The sequence below is a fragment of the Tigriopus californicus genome, chromosome 1 (assembly GCF_007210705.1).
Source record: "Tigriopus californicus strain San Diego chromosome 1, Tcal_SD_v2.1, whole genome shotgun sequence".
NCBI lineage: Eukaryota > Metazoa > Arthropoda > Copepoda > Harpacticoida > Harpacticidae > Tigriopus > Tigriopus californicus.
Genome location: NC_081440.1, coordinates 15,959,939 through 15,983,204, shown reverse-complemented (window position 1 = coordinate 15,983,204; position 23,266 = coordinate 15,959,939). Strand labels below are relative to the sequence as shown.

At 43.8% G+C, this 23,266-nt stretch overlaps 1 protein-coding gene across 1 annotated transcript in view; it reads right to left on the bottom strand.

Annotated features, from left to right (window-relative positions):
- LOC131889641 (voltage-dependent T-type calcium channel subunit alpha-1G-like) overlaps positions 1-23,266 on the bottom strand; it is an 89,520-nt gene that overhangs the window by 34,242 nt on the left and 32,012 nt on the right. The window lies entirely within an intron of this gene.

The window sequence follows — 23,266 nt, the reverse complement described above, 5'->3', positions numbered from 1 at the left end:
GAGTCTCAAATGGCTCAACGTACTGTATAAAGTATACCTCCTGAATGACTAATGTGTCCAATTGGCTTGCCTTTGTTCCAAAAGACCATTCAGGCTCGAGTTAAAAAATCATTTACGACTGCTATTTATAGAGACTCGATTAAGCACCACCGTGGTGCGGCTCCGATTTTGTTCAACTTTTGGAGAGGATATCGGGAATCAAACGCCTTCTCGGGTCTACTACCCCTTCCTGAGCTAGCCATGACGTCAAACTCCATCCTGTCACTTTCAGGATGGTGGAAAATGGTGGTCTCAGGACCACGAAGTATTTCAGAGTTATTACTTGGATATCATTTTATGGGCACTGCTAATGAGGGCTTGTAGCTTGAGAATCTCGCCTGCCCAACTCGGGCCGTTCATGGCCAGCTTCCTCCAGACGTTTTTCGGCTAATTCGAACCGTTTCGACGTAAATCTTCATGAGCAGAACAGGAACGATTATCCTTGCGCCTTTTGTTTCAAATACTGAGATTCCCCCCATGAGTTTGTGAGTGAGTAAGCCGTATTATTGGGCCCAGTTCCGACGTTCCAAAACGACAAGCTTCGTATAATGGGAATACTCTTTGCGCATTGGAGCAGCGTTGGAATATTCGCCGCCGCCCTAACGACTTCACAATAATGGTTTAATCATTCATGCCACCAAGACATAGCCAATGAAATAGTCCAAGCATACACGAGTACGCTTGAGTGACGATAACCGTTGATATGGCTGTCCTAACAAATAGGAACCTCATACAAGAAAAAACAATGCAGTACCTCTTTTTGAAAGGCATGCAAACTCAAATTTGAACTATGACTTTCATGGCAATTGAAACACGTTTTTGCCTCGTATGCAACCTCGTGGAAACAGATCATTTTTCACACAATTGTACAACATCATCATGAATGAATGCCTTGTTAAGTTGCAGCTGAGCGGGATATCAGGCCCAGCCTTGGGTGGGCAACACAATCACATTAGGTCTCCTTCTTCTCCATCGTCGTCTTTTGGTCGTCGTCTTTGTCGTCAGTGTTGTCCGTGGTTTTGGCGGCTTGGCAAATAGACAATGAATTCGCCTCCAGAGACAAAGCGGGTAATCAAGTGTGATCCATTGAGCTCCACTGAAGAGAAGGAAGGTGGAAAGGAAACAAGGTGGAAGGGAACTCGAGCCATCCATACGAAACATACCAGGTTTGAAGTGGAAAACCAGCCGCCACAACAGTAACAATCAAGTGACACCAATATGGGCCACCCAGAGAAGCCATGATGAACGCAACGCAACAACCCAAGAGGGCAGGTTGTTTGAAAGAACGCTTAAATAGTTCAAATGGCCTTGGCTATCATTATAGTGGCCAATCATTCGATTCAAGACGATTCATTCGGTCCAAGGACAATCAGGAGATCGAGGATCTCGGGGATGAAGGAAAGGATGAAAAAGCAAAAGGCCACCGAGGAGGAGTAGGAGTAGGAATAGGAGTAAGAGAACGAAGAAGAAGGAAAGGAGAAGAGGGACATACGTCAAGGATAGGGAGTCACCATACATCAAAGATGGCTCCACTTACTACGTTCATACTTCTGTTCATGGTGATGGTCTATTCTCGGCAAAGATGCTCAAGCTTAAAGAGGGGGGGGGAGGGGGGTCAAGAAGGTCGAGCTCTGTAATTAGATGTAATCCTTTTCTTCAACCTGGAATGTCAGGCGGGCCTGAATGAATATTTATTCTCTTGAAAGGGATGAGTGTACTCGAAAGCATTTGTGTCCAGTACGAGTACCTCTCGTGTAATGATTCCAATTTAGACCAAACTCTATCAGATGGGCAAGCAGGATGGACGAATGGATGGATGGATAGATGGATAGTTAGACGTACGGGTGGACAGAGAGGTAGTAGATACCTAGTAGATAGCATAGAGTAAGGGCACACAGAAGACGAATAAAACGACTCAGGAACGAATGGTTGAACCACTATTCCATTTCGTGGGTCAGCAGAAATGACAATTTGGAGAGACGGATGAATAGAGCACGACTTGATTTCCAGCAAAGTAAGATCTAAGTCAAGCAGAGACAGAGAAAGAGAGAGAAAGAAAAAAGAAATAGAGGAGAGCAGCCAAGAGGCACAGTTGTCAGATATGAGAACGGGAAAAATGGCTGGAGCTCGTTTTTGATCCCAAAACGAACTTGGAGCAACTTAGTTTCTCTTTCCGTTTTCTCCTGTCTACTTCTTCCTCCACTTCAGGGTGATCCAATTAGCAAATTGGACCTGACAGCAGGAGTATATTCAGTGAAGGAAATGTAAGAATCTGAAAGCTCGATCGAGATCAACCAAGAAGACTCATCCAATCCTTAACTGAAATGCAAGAAATATACGAACTAAATACAGCCTGATTCTTGTCTTATGATTGATATATTCAAGTTATGCTTGTGGATTATGAATGAAACGATTCAGTCAAATGCTCAAGTCTATCTCTGTATATGTAGCTCATTAAATCATTTCTCTCAATTAATGCCTATCCTCATCCACATTCGTTCCACGGATTTGTTCATTGTCACATCAACATACAATTCAATGGCACATCAAGCAAGAAGACTCTAATGAAGGACAATTCATATAGTTCATTGTAATCCGAGAAAGGGAAACTAAGAAATGCTCGATGGCGTTGTTTCGTGCCAAGGCTGTCATACTTCAAAGTTATGCTTGGAAAGGTTTCCAACTTCACTAAGAGAAGGATCCGACAATAAGAAACCGACGATTTGCGAATGTTAGTCGGAAATGCACGTCGTCGTACACAAGGGTGCTGGCCTTTTGCATGGCATGCGTTGAGATTTATTGTTTCAGCATCCTTGCCTTATGCTGCACTCAACCGTATTAAATAAGCGTGGAGACGTGCCAAAGTAGACAAGGCCAATGTCACTTAAAGCCAATGGCCAATTGGCGAGATGAATGGATCCGAATGAGGTGGATGTTTGTCCAACCTTTGTGGTCTTGGCCTTTCATGTGATTGCCGTAGCGGCGAGTAGACCATTCATCCGATATGATCTCAAATGAACATGAAGGTCTTTACAAATGAAGCAATTCCTGTCTTTATGGCCCCATTACCCCCGAAGCTATTTACTCGAGGAAGAAAGCAGATTGTTGTTGCCAATCGAAATGCTCAGTGCTCTCATGATGGCTGTTCTCAATATCATTATCATTGTCATCATCATCATTATCATTTTTGTTGCTACTACCCTTGTTCCCATTGCGCTGGTTCCATCAATAAGGTCCTCGTTCAGAATGGAGGAGAGATAACCTGAGACCTTCAGTCAGTCCGCTGGACTCAATGCTGATCCGGAGGAAGGAACATCCTCCCCATCCAGAGTTCAAGAGAACCAGAAGGAAGCTATTGTAGACGAAGAAGGAGGAGGAGGAGGAGGAGGAGGAGAAGGGAAATGCCGTTGTTTCCTTAGCTCTCAATCATACTCTTCCGTCTAACTCTCCTGAAGAGGAAACATATTTCTGGGATCTTCTTTTTCCCCTCTCTCTCTGTCTCTCTGTTTCTCTGGCCGTCCTGTACGAGTTGTTTAGATATCTCTCAGGTTCTGGGACTTGGATGCCCTCCTGACTCCGTCATGAATGATGCATAATGACGAGGCATTCTCCAAGATTATCCCTCAACCACATCCCAAAGCACGAAAGCGGGACGCTGAATTTCTCCCAGCCCCCTGATACATATCCGGCTTTTCCTCTAAACTTCCATTTATCTGCATTTCAGGCCCGCCTTTTCGGTTGATCCAAGGTTGAACGGAACAAAAGAAATCACAAGGACCATGGTTTCTCTTCGGCGAAGACAACTTCAAAGTGGGAGAGTCAATGCGGCAATAAACATCATTACAATAATAAATGATAAACGTGAAGGGGGGGGGGGCATTGCATTCGTCGCACAATGAAACGATTTGTTTTGTATATTACGAGTACTACTATTTGCTGCTGCTAACACTTGTGGAATGCTCGGCGCAGAGAGGGGACATGAGGCTGGGATGGTGGGTGCTGTGGGTACAAAGGGTACCCTTCCATAAGGTCTCGGATTTCCCCAAGGTTATGAATCTTTTATGGGACGCGTCTAATCATGAGAAGAACCAACTATCACTAGCAACAACAACAACAACAACAGCAATAAAAATGACGACAACAACTGCTGACAAGCCACGAAGAAGTTTCAAACATACAGTATACTACTGTATACAAACCGCAAACCCCATTGGCAGGGGAACCGGTAAAAGATAATAGGCATCTCCACCAAAGTAATCATGTGGAAATGGATGTGGCAAAAGATATATTTGTGCCTGAATTCAGGACCCAAGTAAACATAACCTCCAACAAATGGACCTTTTTCTCTAGCTAGTGAACGAGAGCACAAATGATCCGCCTTACAATGTGAAACTCCCTAGAATATCTTGTACAATTCCGAAATGGGAGGATGGAAAGTCAACATCAAGAATGCCTTCGAGTTAAGTACCAAAAAGAAAGGACTCCAATCTTTGTCCAACAACATGTCGACAAGTGTGTCTAATAAGTCTAAATTGCAAACTTGTCATGACAATACACACCAAAGTGTACCTCGAAGGCACAAAAACTGACTCAAAGAATACCAAGACCACTCTCAAAATGAGGATGGAACAATGGTCATATGTTCCGTCCGTCCGTCCTTCCTTCCTTCGTCCCCTCGTTCGTTCTTTCTTTCCTCTCTCTCTCTCTCTCTCCTTTCTTTCTTTCCTTCTTTCTTTCTTTCTTTTTTTTCTTTCGTTCGCTCTCGGTTCGTTCTTGAATCGAGTCATTCCTTTCAGAAGGTGTGCCAAACAACTTGTACGAAATTGTTTTATGACGTGACATGGGTTGAGCAGTAAGTGTGAGTAGGCTTGTGTGAGAGTGTGCGTGAAAGTAAATATTTAAGACGATTCTGTAGTTTCTCACAATGCATGACTGACGAGTGAGGACACAGAGCACGTCAATAACATGGAATTCATTTCCCAGTCAATAGAGAGAACATCAACATGCACATATGAACACACACTCTCTCACACACACACACACACCGGTATGCGTGTGAAGCTCTCCAGCTGAGAGTCAAAGTCATTGAAAACCATCTGTTGGAAGCTAAATGGAAAGGTACTCGTAGAAGTTGGGGTAACAGCCTTTGTTATTGCTGGGCTTGGCCGAGCAACACCTGTTTATTTACTAGGGGCGCTAGAATTCCAATACATTGGAGGAGGTCCTCATCTCTCTCAGAGAGGCCAGCAAGCAAAGAAGCAAGTTGGAAGCGCCACCCAACCACACGGCACAGTTTCCTTCCACCATCCATTCATCCTTCCATGCACCTATCGTTTCCTTTCCCTTCCTTCTAACTGGCTTTTCCAAACGAACAGAAGACCCAAGAGAGACGGAAAACGGGGAAGAAGGAGTAGAGAGAGAAATCCAGGAGAAGTTCCAATCCTCTCTGGCCTACTATTACTTCTTCACTTCTACTGCCACCACCATCTCCATCTATGGTGCACACTGATGTGAGGAGTGTGGTGGCTACCTTTATTCGATAATGAAGCACCATAAGAGAAGAGAGTGGGTTGGCTCGAGGACGGACTCTTTTTTTTGCTTTAGACACTAAACGAGGGCTAAAAAATACTCTCGGATCTGAATCAACAGTTGGCTGACCTTCAGCGGGGGAACAGCAGTAGCAGCAACAACACCAACACCAACAACAGCAACAACAAGAGAGGGAATCATCTGGCTAAAATAAGTTAAGAGCAGAAGATGTTTTTGGCATTTCTGAATGAGCGTCAGTTTCTTGCCAGCGATCGATATTGGGTTCCGATAAATCCTGGCAGGGAAAGTTCTCGCCCAAGTCAACACGCCTTAAAAGTTCGTATGACAAAGCTGTCACCATTATTCTATCAAACCCAGAATGGCAAACTTCTGGCGAGGTTTCATCCAACTCTCCCTTGAATACTTTCTCAATTCCAGGGCGAAACAAAATCCTGCCCATTTCCGTCCAACTCGTCTTTAGCTCAACCTGACCCAATGTACTAGGGTGGGCTTGCTTGGAATGCTTTTGTACCTTCTTTGTGTTGGCAGTAGTCACATATCTCAAGTGGATCCTCTGGACTGTTTGTCGTTCTACTTCCTCGCAAATGAATGAGTTCCATCAGAGGTGCTTAGACGAAGTCACAGCTCTAAGAAGTGGGAGGAAGCAGACCAAAGACATGGATAGGCTCGTCGAGCAATATGTTCCGTGTCAGACACGTGGATGGGGAGGCATTAGTCTCAAGACCGATGATACACATATGCAAACGAATCTGGCCTTTCATTTCAAGCCGCCATGGCCTGCCTGCTTGGCCTCTCCAGCTTTGGCAACCATTTCTGCGTGTGTCTTCTTCTTCCGCCGGACGAAGTCGTACCTTGAGCCGCTCGCTCTCTTCGCCTTCCTGGTATTCCATACGGTAGCGGCATTCAATCCAAATGGGTCTGAAAGCCAGTCATTTTCCTGTCCCTGAGAAAAGCCTTCAATTCCAAGGAGGTAGAGCTCATAGCATTTGAATAGTTTCCTGGTAGTGTCAGAGCGGCAACTTTCAGCGTGAATTGCCGTATTCCTTGTCTCTTACACGGTACATTACCTATGTTGTCGCCCTTTTTTCCTATGAACTCACGCTTGACGTTGTTCCATTTCAATACTCAACGATAAAGTAGAGCTTTCAGAGGTACGTAAAGAGATAACGTCTTGCTTGGAAAGTTGAAGAGGGGATGCTGCTCAGAGGCGTCATAAGCCAGCTCAAGCAAGGATTAAAATCATTCCAGGATGTGACGATTGAAGTGCAGAAAGTACAAGAGCCAAAGGGACACTTGCAAAGGAACGAAAAATGGATCCAAGTCCGATCGGCATTTCGGTTGGACCTTGATCACTTGGTCGCGGTGCTGCGGCTATTGTGTGGAAATACACGGTCCCATAAATCCCCTCTCCGTCGCATGGATAGCTCGCCTCAAAAGAAACTCATCTGATAAAACTGACTGAAAACCATCATGAGAGATGGGATTCCATTGGCCGGGGAAAGGAGGTGGTCCAGATTATTTCCTGCCTGAGGATCCCATTCCATCGCCCCAGAGGGTAGTTATGCCCAACGAACGGCCATTCAAGCCAGCGAAGAAGCACAAGGACAAAGACACTTCCACGCACACGTTAGAGTGCATGTGGCTGACATTTTTTCAAAAGTTTCTACATTAATGAAGCTCAGATGTACGTGCTCCGCCCGTTTTCAAAAGTGACTGAGGGCGACGAGTGAGGCCGGTGGTGAAATTCCCAATTCAGTTCAGGTTCCACGTTGGAAACTGTGCTCGACAAACTGTCGTCGGTCCGTCCTCGTCTCTGTAAGTGGGTCGGTTGTTCAGGCAGACAGTACTTTACAGATACTCGAATTGCACGACTACAGACAGTAGAAGTGTCTTGCCATGGTTATGTGGACGTACAGTACCTATGTAGTGCTTTTCTCCACTTTATACCTACCCCCACACCATAACGCACTTTCTTATTTGTACAAGAGGATCTTTGAAATGATATACTATATTAAACTACCTTCTTCCATTTTGGCCATTCGGAAGCTCAGCCAGCGCAACCGTTAAAATCGCACTTGGTAGACATTGGGTGCAAAGTGCAAACAGTAGGGAAAAAATTCAGATGAAAATCAAAGGCTGTGTCCTATCAATCAGGATTGAATGAAGTCAGTCATGCTGTGACTGCTATTCTCAGATCCAATTGAACGAACGACCCGGGGAGCGATGTCGCTCGTTCCATCCGGAAAACGTCATCGTTTGAAGAAAAGAAAGTCTTCATTCATCGTTCAAAACCCAAAATTCGCCCTTCCCGATTTGAGATTCATTGATTTGAGATTCAAATCGCACACATTTGATATTTGAGCGTTTGTTCTTCTTCTTGTACAAATAAGGAAGTGTTCACGCTTTTTGTTTCCGTTGGTCAAGCTGGTTTCCAACTTTCTTAAAGGGATCTTTGGGTTAATGTCAAACACAAACTCAAGCCTGTTCAATCCAATGATCACCACCAAGAAAGGCATAGCTGTCCGCAAATCGTTGGTAATGAATTGCCTTATGATTGGATTCTCGCCTTTTGCTTGACCCAAACGAACTTTCTGATTTGTGTTACGTTACGTCTTGACTGATGTCTTTTTTGTAATTGGGCAATATATCCGTAAAAAACGAGAGTGGGGATATCAAGTGTTATTGGCACATATGAATAAGTTCTATTGTTAAGCGATACCGGCGAGTGTGTGGGCAAATCTCAGAAATGTATTGGAAATCATGCATACATTTTCCAGTCACAAATCAATGAAGTTTTTTATCTCCCATATTTACGTACCTACGTTCAAAAATAGGGGCACAATAATCTGATACTGTGTCATTCTTTTTCCCAAGCAAGCTATTCTGCGTTTTTATACTTCAGGAAATACCTAATTTTCCACAATATTTTGCGAGCTTTATCCTTCGAAGGAGAGGTTTCTGACATGTGAGCCACCTTTTTTCCTGCACCAGGATGGCTAATGAGTTCAATCAAGACAAACAAACAAACAAGCAGACAGACAGACAGAGAGCCTGGCCTATTGGTTTCCGGGTCAAAACTTTAGGACCCCAAATCCATTTGGAATTTACGTGCTGAGGCACTCGTTCGTTCGTTCGTTCGCTCTCTCGCTAGCTCGTCAGAAATGATGGAGCAAGATATTTTTTTCCTTTTTTTACTGTACTATAAATGCATTGGGCCTTTTTCGGGCACAAAGTTAAGCCTAATCCAATGAAGGCTTTGCATTGATCTGCAACAAGCAAGGTTCAAGGCACTATTCTTCATTTGGTCTTGGAAAAAGCTCTACTAAGCACCACTAATGGCTCTTCTGACGATATGGATAAAAGTTGTGGTAAAAGTCTTCGGTATTCCCACAGAGACAAGGAGTAGCCTAGGATGCTTCTCCGAGTTAGGCCTCCTGGATGTAATGAGATTTGTTTTGGCCGAATATGTTTAGAAATCCAATTAAATGCCAGAGGTCTCTCCAAGGACCATGTATTTTAGACCCGAGAGGACAATTGGTGGAGGGTGCACAAGTGAGATTTTGTAATTGGATGGGCCACCACATGAACGAGTTATCCTGGTTCTCACATTAGAATGCTCGGGGGGAGTCAAAAGCTTGGGCCAATTATGAAGCCAGTGGCTTTCCTAATTGAAGACTTTCCAGCATGGACCATTGAGATAATGATGGTTTTGAAGTTTCCTCGCTTCCTTGTCACTTCCAGTGAGAGACAAGTTTTCATTTTATTCATCCTCCCTTTCCTTGCCTGTCTCTCTCTTTTTCTCATTCGTTGGTTCTTCCCATCATGCTCATTCTAGGAAGGCTTAAAACTCGAACCATTCGACGAGGAAAAGGAACCAGAGGTCAATTAAAGAAACTTTCTCGACAACGTTACTTATCCTTTCCGAGCATTGTCAGACAAAGTTTTTTTCCCGTCGTCTTCCCCATCCTTCCAAATCTTCTCTAGCCCACCTGAGTCATAAATTCAAGAGGTGTCCTCCATTAAGAATCTCTTGGTGGGAGAAATGTCCCTCCTTCTCGTCCTCTTCCTCTTCTTCCTCCTCCTTCCTTCTCCTGTAGGAGGTGTGGACAACGAGGTCCTTGGAGCCATAATTGACAGGTTTTGGTCCTTGTCCCACAGGAACAGCAAGGACATTGGCTCTAACTCTTGGGGTCGGTCGGACCCAGGAAATGCGCATCATAAGTTCGGCCTGTATTGTTCTTGATTTGACCGATGCCACTTCTATCCGGTTGCAAAGTTGACTAACGCTTTTCATCGGAGACTTGGAGAGGGGAGAGGGGAATCACAGCTCTACCACACTCTTCGTGGACATCCCACCCACAAGCAGGGACTTTTTTTTCGCAGCTTGTTATCTGGGTGGGTCTGCTTTGAATAAAAGTGGCCTCAACTTTTTGCCATGTCCCTCGAGAAGCTCGGTTGTTAGCCCAGTCTCTCATCCACGGTGGTTCCAGTCCTCAACTTTTTTTGCAATTTTCAGGCTGTTAGTCAAGCAGGCAAAACTTCAGTTGATGCTGTCTCCCCTCCCTGTCTGTCTACCTTGTTTTTCAGCGACAGAGAAAATGTCCAACCACGTCAACCACTTTAGTGGGTTGGATTACTACTTGGCTTGAGAATAAAAGTTTCCTTCTCAGAGTTTGCCGCTTCGCCCAGCCGTGATGTAATACACTCAGTAAGGCTTAGCAACCTTCATCAGGTGTTCGAGTAATGCACTCATAAAACGTACGTGTGCACCCGACCATCCTTTAGATATACATACAGTACATGTTACGTACGGCAAACATAACAAACGAGGGAAAAAGCACATCACAGTTATAAAGAGCTTGGCTCCACTCACACCTCAGGTTTTCAAGGTCACCTTGGCTTAGGTTTACTTCCGTATATGAACCCATGTCATCTAAGGAGAACATGTCTGCCTTGTTTGGGTTGTATTTTAGACTCCTCGACTAAAATAAGAAGCTCTTTCAGATAAGTTGCATAATTCATTTCGTCTTTCCAATTTTTAGGTTTTGTCAGTTCTTAGGTCCAACGTTCTATTTCAGCCGTTGCAGAGGACAAATCGTAAAGCGGTTAGAAGCAGCGAAGAGTTGGAAAAAGTCAGCCAAGAAATTCAAACCCAAACTAGCTCAATCCATCACCAGTCAATCTGCTGGGAGTTTTTGTCAACGAATTCAATTTCTATGGGAAAAGGGAATATCCCTTTGCCGTCGCAGCCATGCTTTTCCAATGACGTGATGGATGACAAAGTACCTTGGAGAACAATGCAATTTGTCAAATAGATTCTAACCAATCTGGTAAGTTTAGTCCCCAAGCACGGGTGCAGCCATCAGGTCTTTTCGACCGATTGACACGTGGGACCTTTCTCTTACCTCGCAGGGTTCCTTCAATGGTGGAGACGGAGGAAATCATCCCCCTGTCCCCTTCATCGGGCTCGAAATCACGTGAGGCTCGCAATCCCGCCATGACCGCCATTCTCTGGAACTCTTATTGGCCGTGAGCACTCACTAGCACTTATTATTCGATGCTCCAGTGTTCAGGAACGCCTTAACTAGAGGCTGGGATATCCATTCATTGAGCAGGAGGAAGAGCCTTATGGTGCTGACACATCCACTACCACCCCTTTCTTTATTCCCTGAGCTGAAGTTGACTCACTGCCGTGGTCACAAATCAAAATCATTGACCTTGACCAAAACGACATGAACAGCACTGACACTGCTGTCATGACGTCCTCCAAGGTATGGGCCAGAGATCCGAGATGCAGGAGGCCATTCGGTCGTCTGACTGCTCTCAGGCACACATGCGCACACACACAAGATCCAAACACCAGTAAATCTCCCCGCAATCGATGTACCTATTCAGATCTCTAATCTCTTTCAACCCTCACTCTTTAGGGATGACGGTAGCAATGGCAGAGACGCAAACAACCTTCGCCAAACGGTCACATAAATCACTTGGAGGCTGGAACTTGATAAGTGAGATAGTCCTGCTTTTCCTGTACACAAGAAGGCCGTTCGTTGTCGTTGGTATGCATCCGCATACACACTGCCAAAATAATATGACTTCTTCTTCGTCTTTTTGTACCCCACCTCCCCCAAAACGGGCGCCGTCAGGAGCGAGGATGTGGAGCTGGATCGCGACCTTTCCCACTCAAACGCTCTACGTCTCTCTCCGCCTGTTGGCGTTCTTTGGCGGGAATCCTCCACTGGAATCATGCATTTGCCGGCCTCTGTCTCCTTTTGTCCCCCTCTTTCTCGCTTTCCCTCCCATTTCTTCTGCACCCACACACTCACACGCACACACGTACACACGCATGCACGCACTCACTCACTCACTTACATCTACAAACACATTTGTAGGGCCTCTCCGATCTCGGTGGAGGCTCCTCAAAAGCGCTCTACCAATGTTCTGGCTTGATCCCTGTTCTTGCGTACACGCATTTCCAGCCACCCGGCTTCAAATGGGGGACAGTGGAACGTCGTCGCCCACTCCATTCCCCGCTCTCGCTCTCGCAAGGTAAGTTTGAAGGGGGGAAGGGAAGAAGGAATGGAAATGGGGAACAAGTGGAGGAAGAGGCACAAAACCTGCTGGAACCACCAACCACTAAGAGTCCATCCACTGGAGACGAGCCGGAAGAAAAAAACCTGGGTCTCCGAAGCTTTACGACTAACCACCTTCTCGAGTGAGAAGGAAAGGTATGCTCGTTCCATACAGCGTACGTATGGGTGTATCACAGAGTTGCTTGAAGTATGGGAAGAATAACCTCAAGTCCTCAAATGATGTTTTAGTGTGCACGCCATTGTTGAAGGATCTTTGAAGGCAGGGTCTAGTTTCCTCATTTTAGACGATCAACTCGTAAGAACTGTGGCTAATGTCATGCCCTTTTGTCGAAAGGATGCATCTTTGAAGAATTGCATCCGATCCCGACCATTGATAACAAAGATGGGACGGCCAGCTATTCGGTCGTATAGAACGATCACATCAGGATCAGGGCCTCTCGGATGTCTAACGGTTATGGGTTCAAGTTTGAAAGAGCACAGAGAGGTCGGTTTGATCCAAAAAATGCGTCCTGAACGTCCAATGATGAGTCTGTCGTCTAACGACTTGTTCAGTGGCTCACTTATCTCCATTATAATGCAGTACCAATCCCAAGTGTTCTAATCCGCATCTCGTCCATCTTCCTCCGTCTCAGGTGGAGGTCAAGTGAGATCCGAGGAGCGATGAGCCCAAATGGCTCCCCTGGTCTCAGTTCAGGGAACTTCGAGCCCCAACATGTGGATAGATGAATGGATGGATGGACGGATGGATGCATGCTTCTCTTTCTCGTTGGAACAATCCAAGATGCTTGCTTGCTTGCTTGCTTACTTGCTGTGTTTTTCCTGTTCAGTTCAGCCATGCAAGAGGCGAGGTGAGGAGGTGTCAAGTCTCGAGGCTCTCATCGATGGATAAACCTCTCACCCTGGATCTAACCATGGATTGACGTGAGGTCAAGGGAACCTGTCTGTCGATGGGAACGACACGAGCTGACCAGACCTGGCTTGAGCTTGTGCGGCATTACTCGTCGTGCACCACCCAAGACAAAGGTTTAGTGTGTGGGAATGAAACGTGAGCTCAACAATGAGAGAATGAGGTTCACTCGCCTGGTGGAAGTGGGAAGTGGGTATGGCGGTTGTAAATCGTATTTATACTATTTCCCAATAGATGGCGCCTTAACAAGGGCAAAGATGTAGCGTGAGTAATTTTGGTTCTGTAACATGGTTAGTTACAAAACAAGGCCAAAAATTGGACCCGAACGTTAAAAAATGAATTTGCAGCAAGGTAGATTCGAATCATGTAACAGTATGGATCAAGGGAACAGGGTCACTTATCAGTATCACTGACTCGGAGATACTGGCGAGTTTTTTGAACAATTGTCAGGTGATCCTGCAGTACGTTTTCATGCAATAAGCGACGACTATCTCGTTAAAGGAATGGTGTTCTCTAACAATTCTCGTTGCATGGAATCAGAAGTGCAGTTTTTGAATTCGATTATTCTCCTCGAATCTAGCATGGTTATAGGTATTAGCCATTAATTTATTCCATGTAAGAGAATTGGTCTGCTCGTCGTTCTTGGTTTCAAATCAAGGAATCGATGGAATCTGGTCGTTCAGGAACGAAGGAAGACGGCCAATGAAGGCCGAAAGGAAAGCACCCCAAATCCAGCTCAAATTCTTGAGGGCTCTGGCAAGCGGAATGACTGAAGCGGCAGACTCGAGTTCCAAATTGATTTTTCCTCCTGAGGCAATTCTTGCGGCGGGTTCGCTCAGACTCTCAGCTTCCAAGTTTCTGAGTTTCCAGCAGCAGCTCTTGGCGTCATCGTGAACCTATGTTGTACTAATATGTAATCGTACCTTGACTGGATCGAGGTTTGCCTTCGGTCCCACGGGGTTCCTTTTGTCTGGAACGAGGTAAACGACAGTATTTCATCGGATCCGGTGTATTGTGAGGTCAAAGTGCACATCAATTGTGAGCAACTGGAGCTTCGCGTTCCAGATCAGAGATCATCATGTCAAGGACGAGAGCAACAGCTCATAAAATGGACTTGTTCCAATCACAAAGCCCTCTCTGTTCGCTTTTGTTTTGTGGGCTCTTCACTAGCATGTCAATAATCCATAATCTGTCTGGATGGAGAATTTCAAACAACAAAGGCCAGTGGAAACTAGTCGAGTTTTTTTTTCATAGAAACTGACAAACTTCCACTTCCTTTGGGTCTGTTCTTTTTCGTCGGCTGCCTGTCGTCGTTTGCTTCCGACCTTCAACCTTTAGTGGATAGGGTAGTGTGTGCCAAAAGCAGCAAGTGGCATCGGCACTCGTCCAACGAACAACAAAGGCCCTTTTAAAGAAGGAAAGAGACCCGAGAAGGAAGTCGTCTTCGTCTCGCCCATCTCCAGTGCCAGATAATTCTTCTTAGGCCTAACAGACAATGCAGGAACATTCTGCGACTACTACTACTACTACCACTACCACTACTACTTCTTCTGCTCTTTCTTCTGATGTACGTACGTATTGTAGTAGTAGTAGTAGTAGTAGTAGTAGTAGTAGTAGTAGTAGTAGTAGTAGTAGTAGTAGTAGTAGTAGTAGTAGTAGTAGTAGTAGTTGTGGGTTGATTCTCTAGTGGAACATCCATTACAACGACGTGCAACACACTCCAAAGTGAAGCTATTTCTTACCTTGTCAGCCATGTCTTCACTCCATCATGAAAGAGGAAGGAAAAAAGGGAGGGGGGAGGGGGAGCGAAGGAGGAGGGAAAGAGGTGCCATGAAAGAAGCTTGCCAAGCGAAATGAGATTTGAATGTGCCCCATTCCTCGATGTTGGATGACGAGAATGATGATAGGCGACGAGCTCGGTGCTCACTCCTATCAACTGTACGTAGATCTCATGTGCACTTGTAATAGTTTCCTTCAACTTGGTTGTTGGGTGGGATGAGCACGATGGGAAAATGACCATGGCGAGACGCACTCGCGAGGAAAAAGGTCCCGGTTTCGCTTGGCTAATCGCACTACCAGCCATTGCTTGGTCGGCTCTCGAAACCAGGGTAAATCATCTTCATGCTCATCCTTTCCTATCCGAGAACCAACCGCAGTGGGGCAAGCAATTGTAGCATACAATGATCCTTTATAATGGACTAATGGTAATCGTTCTTTATGAGGTGGGAATGGTAAACCCTTTCCCTTCAGTTGGTCCTTGATGGTACTCTTTGGATTCGTACGCAGCTTTGGGAACCGCAATTCAACATAAGGAAACGGAAACCCCGGTGGAAAACCCGCCCACAGCCAACCCACAGCCAAGTACCAAGGGAGGTACAAGCTTTTCTCGACACGTGCTGATGCATTCAAAATTGACGTGTGTGTGAAAGAAATTGATTGAGATATTGAAAAAGATGGTTAGGATGGTCCATGTCTGGATCTTAACCAATACAGCATTCGTTATTGTCCAAAGCTAAAAGTCTGAAAAATAAGAACATGTCCAAATTGTCATTGCCGTACAACATTGGCGAAGTTGCCAAATAAGTCCATGTTAATCTTCGAATACTGTCTGTACTCCAAAATTTGTGTTATTGTGAGGCTTTGCCAAGCCATAAAATGGGCCTGTCTCTTCAACAACTGAAAAGAAACCATTCTACTTACAACAAAAGACCAATGACCGTGCACCGATCTTTAAGCGCTCAGATCCCTTAATTAATGAACCATGTCATTGATATTCGTCAATGATTATTTAGATGAGCGAAAAATAACTCACGCTTACCAATGCTTTCGTTTTTTTTTCTGTCTTGGTAGCAAACGGAACGCGAACCCAAAGTCTTCAAAAGGTAATTAAGCCCATTGAAAACATCTGCAACCAGGTTCTTCCACTTTAATTACCTTGGCTGGTTGGTTGAGTAGGGACAACTCGGAGGGTCTCAGTTCTCGTCCTATTACATGACTTGAGGATTTATTGAACAAGTCGGAGTATGACGGTGGCGAGAACACGCGTACTTTCAACTCAGGCATGCTAAAATTAAGGCCTCACTTGTTAAGGATGAAAATCTTCGTCCGTGGTAGCGTGATTGCATTCACAACCACTTGTTGGCGACCACTATTGCATGCAGTGCTGAAGATTGGCGCAAAAGAAGTCGGAAAGTAATAAGTTTTGGTGAAGACAAAAAAATAAGCCCTTTATCATGTACTGGGTAGAAACCCCTTCATCGTTGGGAAAGATGGAAAGTGATAAACACGAAATTATAATCGTATTTAGGGGCACTTTTTGAAATCAGGAGACCAAAAGAGAAAAGCTTATTTTTGGTGACCTATTCACGCCTAGTTCAGAAAAGTACATGGCTCACTTTGAAACACTTTCTTGAGTATTTAAGACCATATTATCTGAAATATTTGCCGAAAGGTTATTAATTTTTACACCTACATTGGCTTGAAGAGGTCAAAATCATTAGGCCAATTTGATGGCTTGAGAATGACGTAACCCAGAAATAAGGCAATCAATCTTCTTAAGCTACGTACATGCTCAAAGGCACGAGTCACTGGAAGGATAGAAAAAAAGTACTGTGAAATATCTCGAAGTGTGCTTCAAAATTTGTAATGTACTTTTCTGAACTATACATGAATATGTCACCAAATAAGGAGATGCTTGCAATGCAGTTGGTTAACCAGTACCCAAAGCGCTCCAGGAACCCAGAATGGTACAAGAAGACAAAAATTGCAATACCTATTAAAAATCTGTAAAAAAAATATATATGTACCGATCCAATGAGAAAACATTCTCGCAATGAAAAAGAACACCCATAATGGCCCTAGAACATTCACCAGAGCAATGAAATGTATAATCAAAATTTGAATATCCAATGAGAAAGTGTCTCTCAAAGAGCAGTTTCGAAAACAACAAGCTTGTTCCTGTTGAATTGTCCACTGGGTCGAGTTGCCCTGGGTCGAGTTGTCCGTTGGGTCGCGTTGTCCGTCGGGTCTAGTTGTCCGCTGGGTCTAGTTGTCCTGGAACCTTTCGAGATACGATCGGAAAAATGGCAAGTTCCCAAACCGATATTGTAATTGCACTTAAGGGCTTTTTATGATTTTTTAAAACAGGTTCCAGGACAACTCGACCAAGCGGACAACTCGACCCGACAAACAACTCGACCCAGCGGACAACTCAACCCAGTACAGAAACTCAGCCCAATATGTTGGCTTAGAAATAGTGCATACCTACTTATGGAGCAAAATTGAAACTGTAAATATAGATGTAAAACATGTCAAAATTTGAAAGGTGTTAGACAATTCATCATTTGATTTTTAAAAGCAAGTTACGTTTAAATCAATCATGGTGTGACCTTAATCCAATTTGATCTTTTATTTAATGCCTCACAGATGCTAACATTTTTACATGCAAATCAAATGTTGACTCATCAAGCTTTAGTATTGTTCCATAGTCATGTTGTTTTTGGTCAAAATATTGTGTTTAGTTATTGTTCTGGGTCGAGTTGTCCGCTGGGTCGAGTTGTCCTGGGTCGGGTTGTCCTGGGTCGGGTTGTCCTGGGTCGGGTTGTCCGTTGGGTCGAGTTGTCCGTTGGGTCGAGTTGTCCGGTCACCATCTCGAATTAATGCAACGTAGAGAGCTAGCCGAACATTATTGCTCCTCCATTCGTCCATTGAAGCCTCTTGGTCTGTGCGTACAATGTGCGCCTTTAGTGGGTCTATGAGCTTTTTGGGGTTTCCATCATCACCCAGTTTGTTTAGAGCCTTGGGTGACTGGGTGAGTGAGTGAGTGACTGACCAGTTCAATGGAATTCTTACACTCGATTTGGGAATGAGCCTCCAATGACTCGACTGGCCAATGAATAGGAGGCTGGGTGGTTTTTGCCCAAGCCCTGAAGCTACTTCCAACCAAAATGGGCAAAATGATACATTCTCTTATTGACCTGTCTGCAGTACAATACACGCTCCCATTTGTAGTTAGGCGACCATACTGATGCCTGACGTAAGAACGCCCTCGGAACTAAGAGTTCGAGTAGGCTTGGGCAAAATATGCAAATTGAGTAACAAAGCCGGCGACAAACATGCAGGTGGGCCAATCGGCCGTTGCTGTGGATTTCAATTCACTTCGTTCGATTGACTCACGGGTAATCAGACCAATTAACATCTAATAGACTTTATCACGGCTGATTTGTCTTGCACATTCTGTCCAATCTGAGCCCAGCTTTATCATATTTTCCCCAAAACGATGAAACTCAGTTGATCATGATAAAACTGCATGAGTGATATTTTCAGTTCACATTTCATTTCTTAACTACTTACATATTCAGCAAGGAGCCTATCACTATTAGAGTTTTGATACCAAAATTATCACTAGTAAGAAATTTCATCTTTTGATGATAAAACGGGTCTTACGAGAGAAAACGATGCATTTTCATTTGAAACATGAAACCCGGAGGCTTGTCTAACGTGTGCATGCACGCTTAACGTGTCTGGTAAATCAAATCTTACACTGTACCGTTCGGTCGCTAAAGCAGCGTTATCAGAAAGCCGGCTTTGGACAACTCAAAAGTTGAAAACTCAAAAGTTGTTCAGGAATCAGAGAGACGGCTTAAATTGATTTCTGATTCCTGAGGCGATCTTTTCCTGAAAGAAACTACTGTCGACCGATTATCGTTCAAATCTAAAACAGTTTTAAAACCACGATCCGTCAGATTATGGACAAGTTGGCTGGATAACATACATTTCAACAAATCTATTCATCGAGTCAGCAAAAGTTTTCTTCGATATTACCAGAACACTCATTTGTCCAAAAATAATTGCCCAATGTTCATCTGCTCTCGAAAACTATCTTGGAGCATCAGAGAGATACATTCCTTTCAGCTGGAAACAAAAAGGCAACCTAAATCCATTTGGCACTTGACATGCAAATGATGGTATTCTCTCCATCCATGAATGATAATATACTAGCAGCCAATGGAGATGCTGGTCTATCTTGTACGCGTACATCTACAAACTGTATGTACGAACGGACAGTTATGGGCCGAATTTTGCTCGAGTCATTTCAATGGACAAGCAGATCCTAATCAGGCTCAGCTCATTATCATGGTGGGCCTCGATGGGACTCATCTTGAGGACTCATGTCTCAAAAGGCATCATCCGTTTTGTGGTTCGCCTCAATACTACACCATGTGCCAAGTGTTTGGCAGACTTAAGAGGGAGAGCGAGGAGAAAACACTCAAGTTATGGCCAGTTTCATTTAAGTGGATGTAGTGGATGTAGTGGATGTCGTCTCTGGTATCTGGTGAGTGCTAAATTTTGGCAAAGATCGAGGGCGTTGGGCGTGGCTTTATTGTCAAGATGGTCGTCCCACCCTGCCAATCGAACCTCACGTGAAAGAACACTTTGACAATGAATTACTGCTTCCTCGATTCAAACATTAGATATGATAGTCGAAAAACATCCTGATTGGATCCGCTGGATAAATTTGGATGGGTAGATGAATAATCCAGCGGCACATTTTATTCGACCAAAAATCTAACAGAACCGATGGAAGAAGAAGATGAAGAAACCCACCGAAGCTAAGTTGAAACAAGAGTTATGAGAAAAGGCGCCCTCGTAAAAATTCCATCCCACAAGGACCACCGCAAGATTGGACGTCCATTTCTTCATTTCGTGTGCTCGGTTCTAGGTAAACCGGTGCCTGCCAGGGATCCAGTTCTCGAAAGCAGGCCTACCCTATTCAAGTCCAAGCGTTATTCTCCCCAAGTTAGACTTCTACCCTTCACGGGTCTACACTACGTATGTACGAGTATGCACACACTAGATGGTGCGTGTATATTTGGTAATAAATGAAATGAATTCTCGGCGGCTTGAAAGGCGAATGCCATCTTTGCAACGTTCGCTCCCCTCAATGGGCTAGTTTCTTTCTTTCGTTTTCCTACACGCATTTTTTGGTCGAGTTAGGCCCATTTATGTCCGTATTCAATTCGAGCCAGAGGCGCCCGAAGGACTTCAGATTGGGGATTCAGTTCTTTTCATGGGTTGATTTGTCGGAAATGTCTCCGGGGCAAAATACGGTACGTACTACATGTACTGTACACCGAGTACCCAGAACAATTGAATACACGAATCCTACTGACCAATGGGCATTCCCTCACGCTTTCTGGTCGTCACTCTCGAGAACGATCTGTCTGGCCGACAATATCAATAACCAGGCCTGCATGGCTCAAACAATTCTCATGTCCAAAGTCGGGCTCTTTTAGATTTGGATGGAGACAATGATGTTGGATGTTCGTGACATCGTAAATTCCTGGACGATGATGATGATGATGATCATCATCATCACATGTACACAGTATGTGTGAATGGCAATATACTTGATATGCTTGGCCAAAGGCCAGCTCGATCTGGAAAGTTGTTCGATCACAAAATTGTTGAGCACTATGAGCAAATAGACGATCGATGGTTGTGTGGTTTACGTTTCTTACTCAGCCGGTTTACGAGGACGCAGTTTATGAACGCTATAGTGTTCAATGTTGGAATGAGTAGAACGCGACGACCAGGAAAAAAAACCAACCATGTTTTATGATCTCTTTTTGTCATTCGGGGCTCAACCGAGAAAAAAGATGCTGGTTTTCCAAATTCAATCGACAGAATCCCGTGTGTCGTTGCCAAATGATGTTACTCGCTTCGAGATCTTCAATGTATATGGTGTATCACGAAGATTGAGATACAGAAAAAAGGAGAGAGAGAGAGAGAGAGAGAAAGCTATTCCTGTAGTGCCATAATTGTCGTTGTCGTTTCTTTTTCCAAGTATGGGGCGATGCTATCGCGTTGGTGACCCATAAAAACCTGACCTACAGTGTAAGGCCAAGAGAATCGCGGGAGACATGTCAATGGTATATTTTTGGGTTGCTTCCAAAACACCCGCCGATTCGACTGCGCCTACGACCCTACGACCATATGCACTGTGGCTAGTAAGGACGACAGGGATCATCGTTCGTAAAAAGAGAAAACACCCCAAAAGTGTTTGACAATGCAAAACAACATAAATGTCTTGAAATTGAACGCTCAGAGGTAAATAGTGGGATATGTGACTTACGTCCAATGGCCTATCAAGTTACCCGCAAATAAGTCTTTCAGTGGAGGTACGAGTGTCGCTCAACCCTACAGGTTCTGACTTTGATTACAAGAGTCTGAATGTTTGTTAAGAATTAACGAGCAATGACTGCCAGACCCAACTACGTAGATGTAGTGAAACATGCCTTATTCATTTCATGACATTCGAGGGTTCGTATCGCCAAGCTTTGCTTTCAATTTTGATTGAGACAGAATAGTTGGTATTAACAATTGTGGAATATCTTCTCATGATAACGTGAAAACCGTTTATTCGATTGCGTGGCTCTATTTCACAAACACGCATATCCTTAGCAGAAATTACATTTGGTCTTTGGTATATTGGTAGGCTTTAACGGATAAGTGGGTAAGATTGGGAATATCGAGTTTTGTCTTTGATTTGACTTTTACATATGTCATTGGGAGCTTTAGTGGCATGTCTGCTCGAAAAAAGTAACATTTGTCAAGATAAAGATCTAACCTAATTTGAACCTGTCTTTCCATCTAACAAAGGAATTTGTCATTCTCAATGCGTTGGAGAGCACGATGGTCAAAAAGCCTTACTAAGTTTTCAGAGAAATTCCCCAATACATTGTGGTATTTTTCTTGCTCAAAACAATCATGAGAAAAACTTTGCTTTGATTGCTTCATCGAATTCTAACCCATATGAAAAACTACTTACCTGAAATCATTGAAAAACAATTTCAAAAACCTAAAAAAACTCTATGAAAGCATTTTTTTTAATTAGCTTCAACGAAGACCTGAAGAAAAGCCCAAATCTATAAGATTGCCTGTTGTATGTATTGTCTTCAGAATTCAAGTGAATATGTAACTACTGTAAGTGTACATTTGAAATTTTACACGATATTTTCACAAAATTACACTTTTGGTGTGTTGAAGCGGCATGATACATAGCATTTTGAGCTATTTTGAGATTATGCAAGATAGTAGTCTTCCTGATATTGAATATCTGTACAAACTCTGTGGGAATTTAAGTTAATAAATAACCGAGGCATTTTGGAGCCAAACACAATTGAAATTGGGCGATTAAATCCGATCTAACTAAGAAGCGGTTCAATAAATACGATCATAACTTCTAAGTGTGTTCCCAATTTTCATAAATTAGGTTTTGGATAATTTTAGTTTTCATGTTGTTTTTGGGCATGTCAGCTTTCAATGTGGGCTATAATTCCATAACGTAATAAAACCAAAGTTGTTCCTCATGATTTTGCGAGCTACAAAAATGCCAAGATGTGTCTGGGTATTACCGTTAAAGCTTTTAAGGGAATTTTAACCACTGTGAAGGACAGGCAAGTCTTGCTCCACAAGTGAGTGTTGGTCTGTTCAAACTCATCATGGTCAAACATTTCTTGGGGAATAAATGACCAATGCTCTTGTTGATAACCTTTAGGTTAGCCTATTACAGTTAGGTTTGGTGCCATGGACCCTTTAATCTAGGCTATTGATCGTTTGGTCGTACTTTTTTGAAGTATTAGCTTTTGTTTTCTTTTTTATCAATTCAATTTTCAAAGAGAGAAATTGTTTTTTTTTCAAGTTTTGTGAACAACGATTTCCATGCCAACAGGTAACTGAAGATCAAATTAACACCACGGTTGCCATTTTGGTTAGTAGTTGCACAACGCTTTGCTATTCGCGATTGAGCCCCTCGTCACCTGTTTTTGATTTCTTGTCAACAATTCACAATAATTTTTGTTTCAATAACGATGCCCATCTATGATTGTTCCATTGCATACACCAAGGTGCTCATAATGCATTTGTTGATGTTCGATCCGGAAAGCCACAGATTTAACGCATCGAAGTTGTAAGCAGGTCTTTTAATCCTCAGCCACCAGATTAGCTCTATTTTTCAAAGTACCACTAGTACAGGATGTGCTCCACTGCCAACCTTCTATTATCGTTTGAGTGATGTGAGCTTCTTTTAAAGACCAGTATGATTAGATGCTTTGCCAGTGTTAAACTGGATGGATGGATGGATGGATGGACGCAAGAATGTGGCAATTCTCGCATT